The sequence below is a fragment of the Schistocerca gregaria genome, unplaced genomic scaffold, assembly GCF_023897955.1.
Source record: "Schistocerca gregaria isolate iqSchGreg1 unplaced genomic scaffold, iqSchGreg1.2 ptg000317l, whole genome shotgun sequence".
Lineage (NCBI taxonomy): Eukaryota > Metazoa > Arthropoda > Insecta > Orthoptera > Acrididae > Schistocerca > Schistocerca gregaria.
The window spans coordinates 4,451,714-4,465,308 of record NW_026061795.1 but is presented as its reverse complement, the minus strand read 5'-3'; positions in this window follow the sequence as shown (position 1 = coordinate 4,465,308).

Genomic DNA, 13,595 nt, shown 5'->3' with positions numbered 1-13,595 from the left:
TTGTACTTATCGTCTGCAAAGCTATGTCGCGTGATGCGGTATGCGGAGACACTAAAAGCACCATAGTAGAACACAGATGAAGCTTCTAAGTTGATGTAATAGCCAGTAAGAAGTAGTACAATTCAAGTTTTAGGTATCGATTGTTGACTTTTTAGCTGGCTTTGGTGCCTTGGACATGAGCTAGGACCTTAGGATTCTGCATGAAAGGAGGTTAGCGGCCGCGTTGTACGGGAGAATGTGAAATGTGTTCATATGTAGTAAAATCCTGAGAAATCCGTCCGTTTTCGTCATTTGTTATCGAATCGACTTAAACCCAGATCGTCACATTGGCTGCTCTTCTCTCTGAAACGGTTGTACTTATCGTCTGGAAAGCTTTGTCGCGTGCTGCGGTTATCGGAGACACTGAAAGCACCATAGTAGAACACAGATGAAGCTTCTAAGTTGATGTAATAGCCAGTAAGAAGTAGTACAATTCAAGTTTTAGGTATCGATTGTTGACTTTTTAGCTGGCTTTGGTGCCTTGGACATGAGCTAGGACCTTAAGATTCTGCATGAAAGGAGGACTAGCAGCCGAGTTGCACGGGAGAATGTAAAAAGTGTTCATATGTAGTAAAAACCTGAGAAATCCGCCCGTTTTCGTCATTTGTTATCGAATCGACTTAAAGCCAGATCGTCACATTGGCCGCTCTTCTCTCTGAAACGGTTGTACTTATCGTCTGCAAAGCTATGTCGCGTGCTGCGGTATGCGGAGACACTAAAAGCACCATAGTAGAACACAGATGAAGCTTCTAAGTTGATGTAATAGCCAGTAAGAAGTAGTACAATTCAAGTTTTAGGTACTGATTATTTACTTTTTAGCTGGCTTTGGTGCCTTGGACATGAGCTAGGACCTTAAGATTCTGCATGAAAGGAGGACTAGCAGCCGAGTTGCACGGGACAATGTGAAAAGTGTTCATATGTAGTAAAAACCTGAGAAATCCGTCCGTTTTCGTCATTTGTTATCGAATCGACTTAAAGGCAGATCGTCACAATGGCAGCTCTTCTCTCTGAAACGGTTGTACTTATCGTCTGCAAAGCTATGTCGCGTGCTGCGGTATGAGGAGACAATAAAATCACCATAGTAGAACACAGATGAAGCTTCTAAGTCGATGTAATAGCCAGTAAGAAGTAGTACAATTCAAGTTTTAGGTATCGATTATTGACTTCTTACATGGATTTGGTGCCTTGGACATGAGCTGGGATGTTAAGATTCTGCATGAAAGGAGGACTAGCAGCCGAGTTGCACGGGACAATATGAAAAGTGTTCATATGTAGTAAAAACCTGAGAAATCCGTCCGTTTTCGTCATTTGTTATCGAATCGCCTTAAAGCCAGATCGCCACTTGGCCGCTCTTCTCTCTGAAACGGTTCTACTTATCGTCTGCAAAGCTATGTCGTATGCTGCGGTAGGCGGAGACACTGAAACCACCACAGTAGAACACAGATGAAGCTTATAATTTGATGTAATAGCCAGTAAGAAGTAGTACAATTCAAGTTTTAGGTACTGATTATTGACTTTTTAGCTGGCTTTGGTGCCTTGGACATGAGCTAGGACCTTAAGATTCTGCATGAAAGGAGGACTAGCAGCCGAGTTGCACGGGAGAATGTGAAAAGTGTTCATATGTAGTAAAAACCTGAGAAATCCGTCCGTTTTCCTCATTTGTTATCGAATCGACTTAAAGCCAGATCGTCACATTGGCCGCTCTTCTCTCTGAAACGGTTGTACTTATCGTCTGCAAAGCTATGTCGCGTGCTGCGGTATGCGGAGACACTAAAAGCACCATAGTAGAACACAGATGAAGCTTCTATGATGATGTAATAGCCAGTAAGAAGTAGTACAATTCAAGTTTTAGGTATCAATTATTGACTTTTTAGCTGGCTTTGGTGCCTTGGACATGAGGTAGGACCTTAAGATTCTGCGTGAAAGGAGGACTAGCAGCCGCGTTGAATGGGAGAATGTGAATAGTGTTCATATGTAGTAAAAACCTGAGAAATCCGTCCGTTTTCGTCATTTGTTATCGAATCGACTTAAAGCCAGATCGTCACATTGGCCGCTCTTTTCTCTGAAACGGTTGTCCTTATCGCCTGCAAAGCTATGTCGCGTGCTGCGGTATGCGGAGACACTAAAAGCACCATAGTAGAACACAGATGAAGCTTCTAAGTTGATGTAATAGCCAGTAAGAAGTAGTATAATTCAAGTTTTAGGTACTGATTATTTACTTTTTAGCTGGCTTTGGTGCCTTGGACATGAGCTAGGACCTTAAGATTCTGCATGAAAGGAGGGCTAGCAGCCGAGTTGCACGGGAGAATGTGAAAAGTGTTCATATGTAGTAAAATCCTGAGAAATCCGTCCGTTTTCGTCATTTGTTATCGAATCGACTTAAAGCCAGATCGTCACATTGGCCGCTCTTCTCTCTGAAACGGTTGTACTTATCGTCTGCAAAGCTATGTCGTATGCTGCGGTAGGCGGAGACACTGAAACCACCACAGTAGAACACAGATGAAGCTTATAATTTGATGTAATAGCCAGTAAGAAGTAGTACAATTCAAGTTTTAGGTATCGATTATTGACTTTTTTGCTGCCTTTGATGCCTTGGACATGGGCTAGGACCTTAAGAATCTGCATGAAAGGAGGACTAGCAGCCGAGTTGCAGGGAAGAATGTGAAAAGTATTCATATGTAGTAAAAACCTGAGAAATCCGTCCGTTTTCGTCATTTGTTATCGAATCGACTTAAAGCCAGATCGTCACATTGGCCGCTCTTCTCTCTGAAACGGTTGTACTTATCGTCTGCAAAGCTATGTCGCGTGCTGCGGTATGCGGAGACAATAAAATCACCATAGTAGAACACAGATGAAGCTTCTAAGTCGATGTAATAGCCAGTAAGAAGTAGTACAATTCAAGTTTTAGGTATCGATTATTGACTTTTTAGCTGGCTTTGGTGCCTTGGACATGAGCTAGGACCTTAAGATTCTGCATGAAAGGAGGACTAGCAGCCGCGTTGTATGGGAGAATGTGAATAGTGTTCATATGTAGTAAAAACCTGAGAAATCAGTCCGTTTCCGTCATTTGTTGTCGAATCGACTTAAAGCCAGATCGTCACATTGGCCGCTCTTCTCTCTGAAACGGTTGTACTTATCGCCTGCAAAGCTATGTCGCGTGATGCGGTATGCGGAGACACTAAAATCACCATTGTAGAACACAGATGAAGCTTCTAAGTTGATGTAATAGCCAGTAAGAAGTAGTATAATTCAAGTTTTAGGTATCGATTATTGACTTTTTAGCTGGCTTTGGTGCCTTGGACATGAGCTAGGACCTTAAGATTCTGCATGAAAGGAGGACTAGCAGCCGAGTTGCACGGGAGAATGTGAAAAGTGTTCATATGTTGTAAAAACCTGAGAAATCCGTCCGTTTTCGTCATTTGTTATCGAATCGACTTAAAGCCAGATCGTCACATTGGCCGCTCTTCTCTCTGAAACGGTTGTACTTATCGCCTGCAAAGCTATGTCGCGTGATGCGGTATGCGGAGACACTAAAATCACCATTGTAGAACACAGATGAAGCTTCTAAGTTGATGTAATAGCCAGTAAGAAGTAGTACAATTCAAGTTTTAGGTACTGATTATTGACTTTTTAGCTGGCTTTGGTGCCTTGGACATGAGCTAGGACCTTAAGATTCTGCATGAAAGGAGGACTAGCAGCGGAGTTGCACGGGAGAATGTGAAAAGTGTTCATATGTAGTAAAAACCTGAGAAATCCGTCCGTTTTCGTCATTTGTTATCGAATCGACTTAAAGCCAGATCGTCACATTGGCCGCTCTTCTCTCTGAAACGGTTGTACTTATCGTCTGCAAAGCTATGTCGCGTGCTGCGGTATGCGGAGACACTAAAGGCACCATAGTAGAACACAGATGAAGCTTCTATGATGATGTAATAGCCAGTAAGAAGTAGTACAATTCAAGTTTTAGGTATCGATTATTGACTTTTTAGCTGGCTTTGTTGCCTTGGACATGAGGTAGGACCTTAAGATTCTGCGTGAAAGGAGGACTAGCAGCCGCGTTGGGTGGGAGAATGTGAATAGTGTTCATATGTAGTAAAAACCTGAGAAATCCGTCCGTTTTCGTCATTTGTTATCGAATCGACTTAAAGCCAGATCGTCACATTGGCCGCTATTCTCTCTGAAACGGTTGTCCTTATCGCCTGCAAAGCTATGTCGCGTGATGCGGTATGCGGAGACACTAAAAGCACCATAGTAGAACACAGATGAAGCTTCTAAGTTGATGTAATAGCCAGTAAGAAGTAGTATAATTCAAGTTTTAGGTGTCGATTATTGACATTTTAGCTGGCTACTAGCAGCCGAGTTGCACGGGAGAATGTGAAAAGTGTTCATATGTAGTAAAAACCTGAGAAATCCGTCCGTTTTCGTCATTTGTTGCCGAATCGACTTAAAGCCAGATCGTCACATTGGCCGCTCTTCTCTCTGAAACGGTTGTACTTATCGTCTGCAAAGCTATGTCGTATGCTGCGGTAGGCGGAGACACTGAAACCACCACAGTAGAACACAGATGAAGCTTCTAATTTGATGTAATAGCCAGTAAGAAGTAGTACAATTCAAGTTTTAGGTATCGATTACTGACTTTTTAGCTGGCTTTGATGCCTTGGACATGAGCTAGGACCTTAAGAATCTGCATGAAAGGAGGACTAGCAGCCGAGTTGCAGGGAAGAATGTGAAAAGTGTTCATATGTAGTAAAAACCTGAGAAATCCGTCCGTTTTCGTCATTTGTTATCGAATCGACTTAAAGCCAGATCGTCACATTGGCCGCTCTTCTCTCTGAAACGGTTGTACTTATCGTCTGCAAAGCTATGTCGCGTGCTGCGGTATGCGGAGACTCGAAAAGCACCATAGTAGAACACAGATGAAGCTTCTAAGTTGATGTAATAGCCAGTAAGAAGTAGTACAATTCAAGTTTTAGGTACTGATTATTTACTTTTTAGCTGGCTTTGGAGCCCTGGACATGAGCTAGGACCTTAAGATTCTGCATGAAAGGAGGACTAGCAGCCGCGTTGCACGGGAGCATGTGAAATGTGTTCATATGTAGTAAAAACCTGAGAAATCCGTTCGTTTTCGTCATTTGTTATCGAATCGACTTAAAGCCAGATCGTCACATTGGCCGCTCTTCTCTCTGAAACGGTTGTACTTATCGTCTGCAAAGCTATGTCGTATGCTGCGGTAGGCGGAGACACTGAAACCACCACAGTAGAACACAGATGAAGCTTATAATTTGATGTAATAGCCAGTAAGAAGTAGTACAATTCAAGTTTTAGGTATCGATTATTGACTTTTTTGCTGCCTTTGATGCCTTGGACATGAGCTAGGACCTTAAGAATCTGCATGAAAGGAGGACTAGCAGCCGAGTTGCAGGGAAGAATGTGAAAAGTGTTCATATGTAGTAAAAACCTGAGAAATCCGTCCGTTTTCGTCATTTGTTATCGAATCGACTTAAAGCCCGATCGTCACATTGGCCGCTCTTCTCTCTGAAACGGTTGTACTTATCGCCTGCAAAGCTATGTCGCGTGATGCGGTATGCGGAGACAATAAAATCACCATAGTAGAACACAGATGAAGCTTCTAAGTCGATGTAATAGCCAGTAAGATGTAGTACAATTCAAGTTTTAGGTATCGATTATTGACTTTTTAGCTGGCTTTGGTGCCTTGGACATGAGCTAGGACCTTAAGATTCTGCATGAAAGGAGGACTAGCAGCCGCGTTGTATGGGAGAATGTGAATAGTGTTCATATGTAGTAAAAACCTGAGAAATCCGTCTGTTTTCGTCATTTGTTATCGAATCGACTTAAAGCCAGATCGTCACATTGGCCGCTCTTCTCTCTGAAACGGTTGTACTTATCGCCTGCAAAGCTATGTCGCGTGATGCGGTATGCGGAGACACTAAAATCACCATAGTAGAACACAGATGAAGCTTCTAAGTTGATGTAATAGCCAGTAAGAAGTAGTATAATTCAAGTTTTAGGTATCGATTATTGACTTTTTAGCTGGCTTTGGTGCCTTGGACATGAGCTAGGACCTTAAGATTCTGCATGAAAGGAGGACTAGCAGCCGAGTTGCACGGGAGAATGTGAAAAGTGTTCATATGTTGTAAAAACCTGAGAAATCCGTCCGTTTTCGTCATTTGTTATCGAATCGACTTAAAGCCAGATCGTCACATTGGCCGCTCTTCTCTCGGAAACGGTTGTACTTATCGTCTGCAAAGCTATGTCGTATGCTGCGGTAGGCGGAGACACTGATACCACCACAGTAGAACACAGATGAAGCTTATAATTTGATGTAATAGCCAGTAAGATGTAGTACAATTCAGGTTTTAGGTATCGATTATTGACTTTTAGCTGGCTTTGATGCCTTGCACATGAGCTAGGACCTTAAGAATCTGCATGAAAGGAGGACTAGCAGCCGAGTTGCAGGGAAGAATGTGAAAAGTGTTCATATGTAGTAAAAACCTGAGAAATCCGTCCGTTTTCGTCATTTGTTATCGAATCGACTTAAAGCCAGATCGTCACATTGGCCGCTCTTCTCTCTGAAACGGTTGTACTTATCGTCTGCAAAGCTATGTCGCGTGCTGCGGTATGCGGAGACTCTAAAAGCACCATAGTAGAACACAGATGAAGCTTCTAAGTTGATGTAATAGCCAGTAAGATGTAGTACAATTCAAGTTTTAGGTACTGATTATTTACTTTTTAGCTGGCTTTGGAGCCTTGGACATGAGCTAGGACCTTAAGATTCTGCATGAAAGGAGGACTAGCAGCCGCGTTGCACGGGAGAATGTGAAATGTGTTCATATGTAGTAAAAATCTGAGAAATCCGTCCGTTTTCGTCATTTGTTATCGAATCGACTTAAAGCCCGATCGTCACATTGGCCGCTCTTCTCTCTGAAACGGTTGTACTTATCGCCTGCAAAGCTATGTCGCGTGATGCGGTATGCGGAGACACTAAAAGCACCATAGTAGAACACAGATGAAGCTTCTAAGTTGATGTAATAGCCAGTAAGAAGTAGTACAATTCAAGTTTTAGGTATCGATTGTTGACTTTTTAGCTGGCTTTGGTGCCTTGGACATGAGCTAGGACCTTAAGATTCTGCATGAAAGGAGGACTAGCGGCCGCGTTGTACGGGAGAATGTGAAATGTGTTCATATGTAGTAAAATCCTGAGAAATCCGTCCGTTTTCGTCATTTGTTATCGAATCGACTTAAAGCCAGATCGTCACATTGGCTGCTCTTCTCTCTGAAACGGTTGTACTTATCGTCTGGAAAGCTTTGTCGCGTGCTGCGGTATGCGGAGACACTGAAAGCACCATAGTAGAACACAGATGAAGTTTCTAAGACGAGGTAATAGCCAGTAAGAAGTAGTACAATTCAAGTTTTAGGTATCGATTATTGACTTTTTAGCTGGCTTTGGTGCCTTGGACATGAGCTAGGACCTTAAGATTCTGCATGAAAGGAGGACTAGCAGCCGAGTTGCACGGGACAATATGAAAAGTGTTCATATGTAGTAAAAACCTGAGAAATCCGTCCGTTTTCGTCATTTGTTATCGAATCGACTTAAAGCCAGATCGTCACTTGGCCGCTCTTCTCTCTGAAACGGCTGTACTTATCGTCTGCAAAGCTATGTCGCGTGCTGCGGTATGCGGAGACACTAAAAGCACCATAGTAGAACACAGATGAAGCTTCTAAGTTGATGTAATAGCCAGTAAGAAGTAGTACAATTCAAGTTTTAGGTACTGATTATTGACTTTTTAGCTGGCTTTGGTGCCTTGGACATGAGCTAGGACCTTAAGATTCTGCATGAAAGGAGGACTAGCAGCGGAGTTGCACGGGAGAATGTGAAAAGTGTTCATATGTAGTAAAAACCTGAGAAATACGTCCGTTTTCCTCATTTGTTATCGAATCGACTTAAAGCCAGATCGTCACATTGGCCGCTCTTCTCTCTGAAACGGTTGTCCTTATCGCCTGCAAAGCTATGTCGCGTGATGCGGTATGCGGAGACACTAAAAGCACCATAGTAGAACACAGATGAAGCTTCTAAGTTGATGTAATAGCCAGTAAGAAGTAGTATAATTCAAGTTTTAGGTGTCGATTATTGACTTTTTAGCTGGCTACTAGCAGCCGAGTTGCACGGGAGAATGTGAAAAGTGTTCATATGTTGTAAAAACCTGAGAAATCCGTCCGTTTTCGTCATTTGTTATCGAATCGACTTAAAGCCAGATCGTCACATTGGCCGCTCTTCTCTCTGAAACGGTTGTACTTATCGTCTTCAAAGCTATGTCGCGTGCTTCGGTATGCGGAGACAATAAAATCACCATAGTAGAACACAGATGAAGCTTCTAAGTCGATGTAATAGCCAGTAAGATGTAGTACAATTCAAGTTTTAGGTATCGATTATTGACTTTTTAGCTGGCTTTGGTGCCTTGGACATGAGCTAGGACCTTAAGATTCTGCATGAAAGGAGGACTAGCAGCCGCGTTGTATGGGAGAATGTGAATAGTGTTCATATGTAGTAAAAACCTGAGAAATCCGTCTGTTTTCGTCATTTGTTATCGAATCGACTTAAAGCCAGATCGTCACATTGGCCGCTCTTCTCTCTGAAACGGTTGTACTTATCGCCTGCAAAGCTATGTCGCGTGATGCGGTATGCGGAGACACTAAAATCACCATAGTAGAACACAGATGAAGCTTCTAAGTTGATGTAATAGCCAGTAAGAAGTAGTATAATTCAAGTTTTAGGTATCGATTATTGACTTTTTAGCTGGCTTTGGTGCCTTGGACATGAGCTAGGACCTTAAGATTCTGCATGAAAGGAGGACTAGCAGCCGAGTTGCACGGGAGAATGTGAAAAGTGTTCATATGTTGTAAAAACCTGAGAAATCCGTCCGTTTTCGTCATTTGTTATCGAATCGACTTAAAGCCAGATCGTCACATTGGCCGCTCTTCTCTCGGAAACGGTTGTACTTATCGTCTGCAAAGCTATGTCGTATGCTGCGGTAGGCGGAGACACTGATACCACCACAGTAGAACACAGATGAAGCTTATAATTTGATGTAATAGCCAGTAAGATGTAGTACAATTCAGGTTTTAGGTATCGATTATTGACTTTTAGCTGGCTTTGATGCCTTGCACATGAGCTAGGACCTTAAGAATCTGCATGAAAGGAGGACTAGCAGCCGAGTTGCAGGGAAGAATGTGAAAAGTGTTCATATGTAGTAAAAACCTGAGAAATCCGTCCGTTTTCGTCATTTGTTATCGAATCGACTTAAAGCCAGATCGTCACATTGGCCGCTCTTCTCTCTGAAACGGTTGTACTTATCGTCTGCAAAGCTATGTCGCGTGCTGCGGTATGCGGAGACTCTAAAAGCACCATAGTAGAACACAGATGAAGCTTCTAAGTTGATGTAATAGCCAGTAAGATGTAGTACAATTCAAGTTTTAGGTACTGATTATTTACTTTTTAGCTGGCTTTGGAGCCTTGGACATGAGCTAGGACCTTAAGATTCTGCATGAAAGGAGGACTAGCAGCCGCGTTGCACGGGAGAATGTGAAATGTGTTCATATGTAGTAAAAATCTGAGAAATCCGTCCGTTTTCGTCATTTGTTATCGAATCGACTTAAAGCCCGATCGTCACATTGGCCGCTCTTCTCTCTGAAACGGTTGTACTTATCGCCTGCAAAGCTATGTCGCGTGATGCGGTATGCGGAGACACTAAAAGCACCATAGTAGAACACAGATGAAGCTTCTAAGTTGATGTAATAGCCAGTAAGAAGTAGTACAATTCAAGTTTTAGGTATCGATTGTTGACTTTTTAGCTGGCTTTGGTGCCTTGGACATGAGCTAGGACCTTAAGATTCTGCATGAAAGGAGGACTAGCGGCCGCGTTGTACGGGAGAATGTGAAATGTGTTCATATGTAGTAAAATCCTGAGAAATCCGTCCGTTTTCGTCATTTGTTATCGAATCGACTTAAAGCCAGATCGTCACATTGGCTGCTCTTCTCTCTGAAACGGTTGTACTTATCGTCTGGAAAGCTTTGTCGCGTGCTGCGGTATGCGGAGACACTGAAAGCACCATAGTAGAACACAGATGAAGTTTCTAAGACGAGGTAATAGCCAGTAAGAAGTAGTACAATTCAAGTTTTAGGTATCGATTATTGACTTTTTAGCTGGCTTTGGTGCCTTGGACATGAGCTAGGACCTTAAGATTCTGCATGAAAGGAGGACTAGCAGCCGAGTTGCACGGGACAATATGAAAAGTGTTCATATGTAGTAAAAACCTGAGAAATCCGTCCGTTTTCGTCATTTGTTATCGAATCGACTTAAAGCCAGATCGTCACTTGGCCGCTCTTCTCTCTGAAACGGCTGTACTTATCGTCTGCAAAGCTATGTCGCGTGCTGCGGTATGCGGAGACACTAAAAGCACCATAGTAGAACACAGATGAAGCTTCTAAGTTGATGTAATAGCCAGTAAGAAGTAGTACAATTCAAGTTTTAGGTACTGATTATTGACTTTTTAGCTGGCTTTGGTGCCTTGGACATGAGCTAGGACCTTAAGATTCTGCATGAAAGGAGGACTAGCAGCGGAGTTGCACGGGAGAATGTGAAAAGTGTTCATATGTAGTAAAAACCTGAGAAATACGTCCGTTTTCCTCATTTGTTATCGAATCGACTTAAAGCCAGATCGTCACATTGGCCGCTCTTCTCTCTGAAACGGTTGTCCTTATCGCCTGCAAAGCTATGTCGCGTGATGCGGTATGCGGAGACACTAAAAGCACCATAGTAGAACACAGATGAAGCTTCTAAGTTGATGTAATAGCCAGTAAGAAGTAGTATAATTCAAGTTTTAGGTGTCGATTATTGACTTTTTAGCTGGCTACTAGCAGCCGAGTTGCACGGGAGAATGTGAAAAGTGTTCATATGTAGTAAAAACCTGAGAAATCCGTCCGTTTTCGTCATTTGTTGCCGAATCGACATAAAGCCAGATCGTCACATTGGCCGCTCTTCTCTCTGAAACGGTTGTACTTATCGTCTGCAAAGCTATGTCGTATGCTGCGGTAGGCGGAGACACTGAAACCACCACAGTAGAACACAGATGAAGCTTCTAATTTGATGTAATAGCCAGTAAGAAGTAGTACAATTCAAGTTTTAGGTATCGATTACTGACTTTTTAGCTGGCTTTGATGCCTTGGACATGAGCTAGGACCTTAAGAATCTGCATGAAAGGAGGACTAGCAGCCGAGTTGCAGGGAAGAATGTGAAAAGTGTTCATATGTAGTAAAAACCTGAGAAATCCGTCCGTTTTCGTCATTTGTTATCGAATCGACTTAAAGCCAGATCGTCACATTGGCCGCTCTTCTCTCTGAAACGGTTGTACTTATCGTCTGCAAAGCTATGTCGCGTGCTGCGGTATGCGGAGACTCGAAAAGCACCATAGTAGAACACAGATGAAGCTTCTAAGTTGATGTAATAGCCAGTAAGAAGTAGTACAATTCAAGTTTTAGGTACTGATTATTTACTTTTTAGCTGGCTTTGGAGCCCTGGACATGAGCTAGGACCTTAAGATTCTGCATGAAAGGAGGACTAGCAGCCGCGTTGCACGGGAGAATGTGAAATGTGTTCATATGTAGTAAAAACCTGAGAAATCCGTCCGTTTTCGTCATTTGTTATCGAATCGACTTAAAGCCCGATCGTCACATTGGCCGCTCTTCTCTCTGAAACGGTTGTACTTATCGCCTGCAAAGCTATGTCGCGTGATGCGGTATGCGGAGACACTAAAAGCACCATAGTAGAACACAGATGAAGCTTCTAAGTTGATGTAATAGCCAGTAAGAAGTAGTACAATTCAAGTTTTAGGTATCGATTGTTGACTTTTTAGCTGGCTTTGGTGCCTTGGACATGAGCTAGGACCTTAAGATTCTGCATGAAAGGAGGACTAGCGGCCGCGTTGTACGGGAGAATGTGAAATGTGTTCATATGTAGTAAAATCCTGAGAAATCCGTCCGTTTTCGTCATTTGTTATCGAATCGACTTAAAGCCAGATCGTCACATTGGCTGCTCTTCTCTCTGAAACGGTTGTACTTATCGTCTGGAAAGCTTTGTCGCGTGCTGCGGTATGCGGAGACACTGAAAGCACCATAGTAGAACACAGATGAATTTCTAAGATGAGGTAATAGCCAGTAAGAAGTAGTACAATTCAAGTTTTAGGTATCGATTATTGACTTTTTAGCTGGCTTTAGTGCCTTGGACATGAGCTAGGACCTTAAGATTCTGCATGAAAGGAGGACTAGCAGCCGAGTTGCACGGGAGAATGTGAAAAGTGTTCATATGTAGTAAAAACCTGAGTAATCCGTACGTTTTCGTCATTTCTTATCGAATCGACTTAAAGCCAGATCGTCACATTGACCCCTCTTTCCTCTGAAACGGTTGTACTTATCGTCTGCAAAGCTATGTCGCGTACTGCGGTGTGCGGAGACACTAAAAGCAACATGGTAGAACACAGATGAAGCTTCTAAGTTGATGTAATAGCCAGTAAGAAGTAGTACAATTCAAATTTTAGGTATCGATTATTGACTTTTTAGCTGGCTTTGGTGCCTTGGACATGAGCTAGGACCTTAAGATTCTGCATTAAAGGAGGACTAGCAGCCGCGTTGCACGGGAGAATATGAAATGTGTTCATATGTAGTAGAAACCTGAGAAATCCGTCCGTTTTCGTCATTTGTTATCGAATCGACTTAAAGCCCGATCGTCACATTGGCCGCTCTTCTCTCTGAAACGGTTGTACTTATCGTCTGCAAAGCTATGTCGCGTGCTGCGGTATGCGGAGACAATAAAATCACCTTAGTAGAACACAGATGAAGCTTCTAAGTCGATGTAATAGCCAGTAAGAAGTAGTACAATTCAAGTTTTAGGTACTGATTATTGACTTTTTAGCTGGCCTTGGTGCCTTGGACATGAGCTAGGACCTTAAGATTCTGCATGAAAGGAGGACTAGAAGCCGAGTTGCATGGGAGAATGTGAAAAGTGTTCATATGTAGTAAAAACCTGAGAAATACGTCCGTTTTCGTCATTTGTTATCGAATCGACTTAAAGCCAGATCGTCACATTGGCCGCTCTTCTCTCTGAAACGGTTGTACTTATCGTCTGCAAAGCTATGTCGCGTGCTGTGGTATGCGGAGACACTAAAAGCACCATAGTAGAACACAGATGAAGCTTCTATGATGATGTAATAGCCAGTAAGAAGTAGTACAATTCAAGTTTTAGGTATCGATTATTGACTTTTTAGCTGGCTTTGGTGCCTTGGACATGAGCTAGGACCTTAAGATTCTGCATGAAAGGAGAACGAGCAGCCGCGTTGGATGGGAGAATGTGAAAAGTGTTCATATGTAGTAAAAACCTGAGAAATCCGTCCGTTTTCGTCATTGGTTATCGAATCGACTTAAAGCCAGTTCGTCACATTGGCTGCTCTTCTCTCTGAAACGGTTGTACTTATCGTCTGCAAAGCTT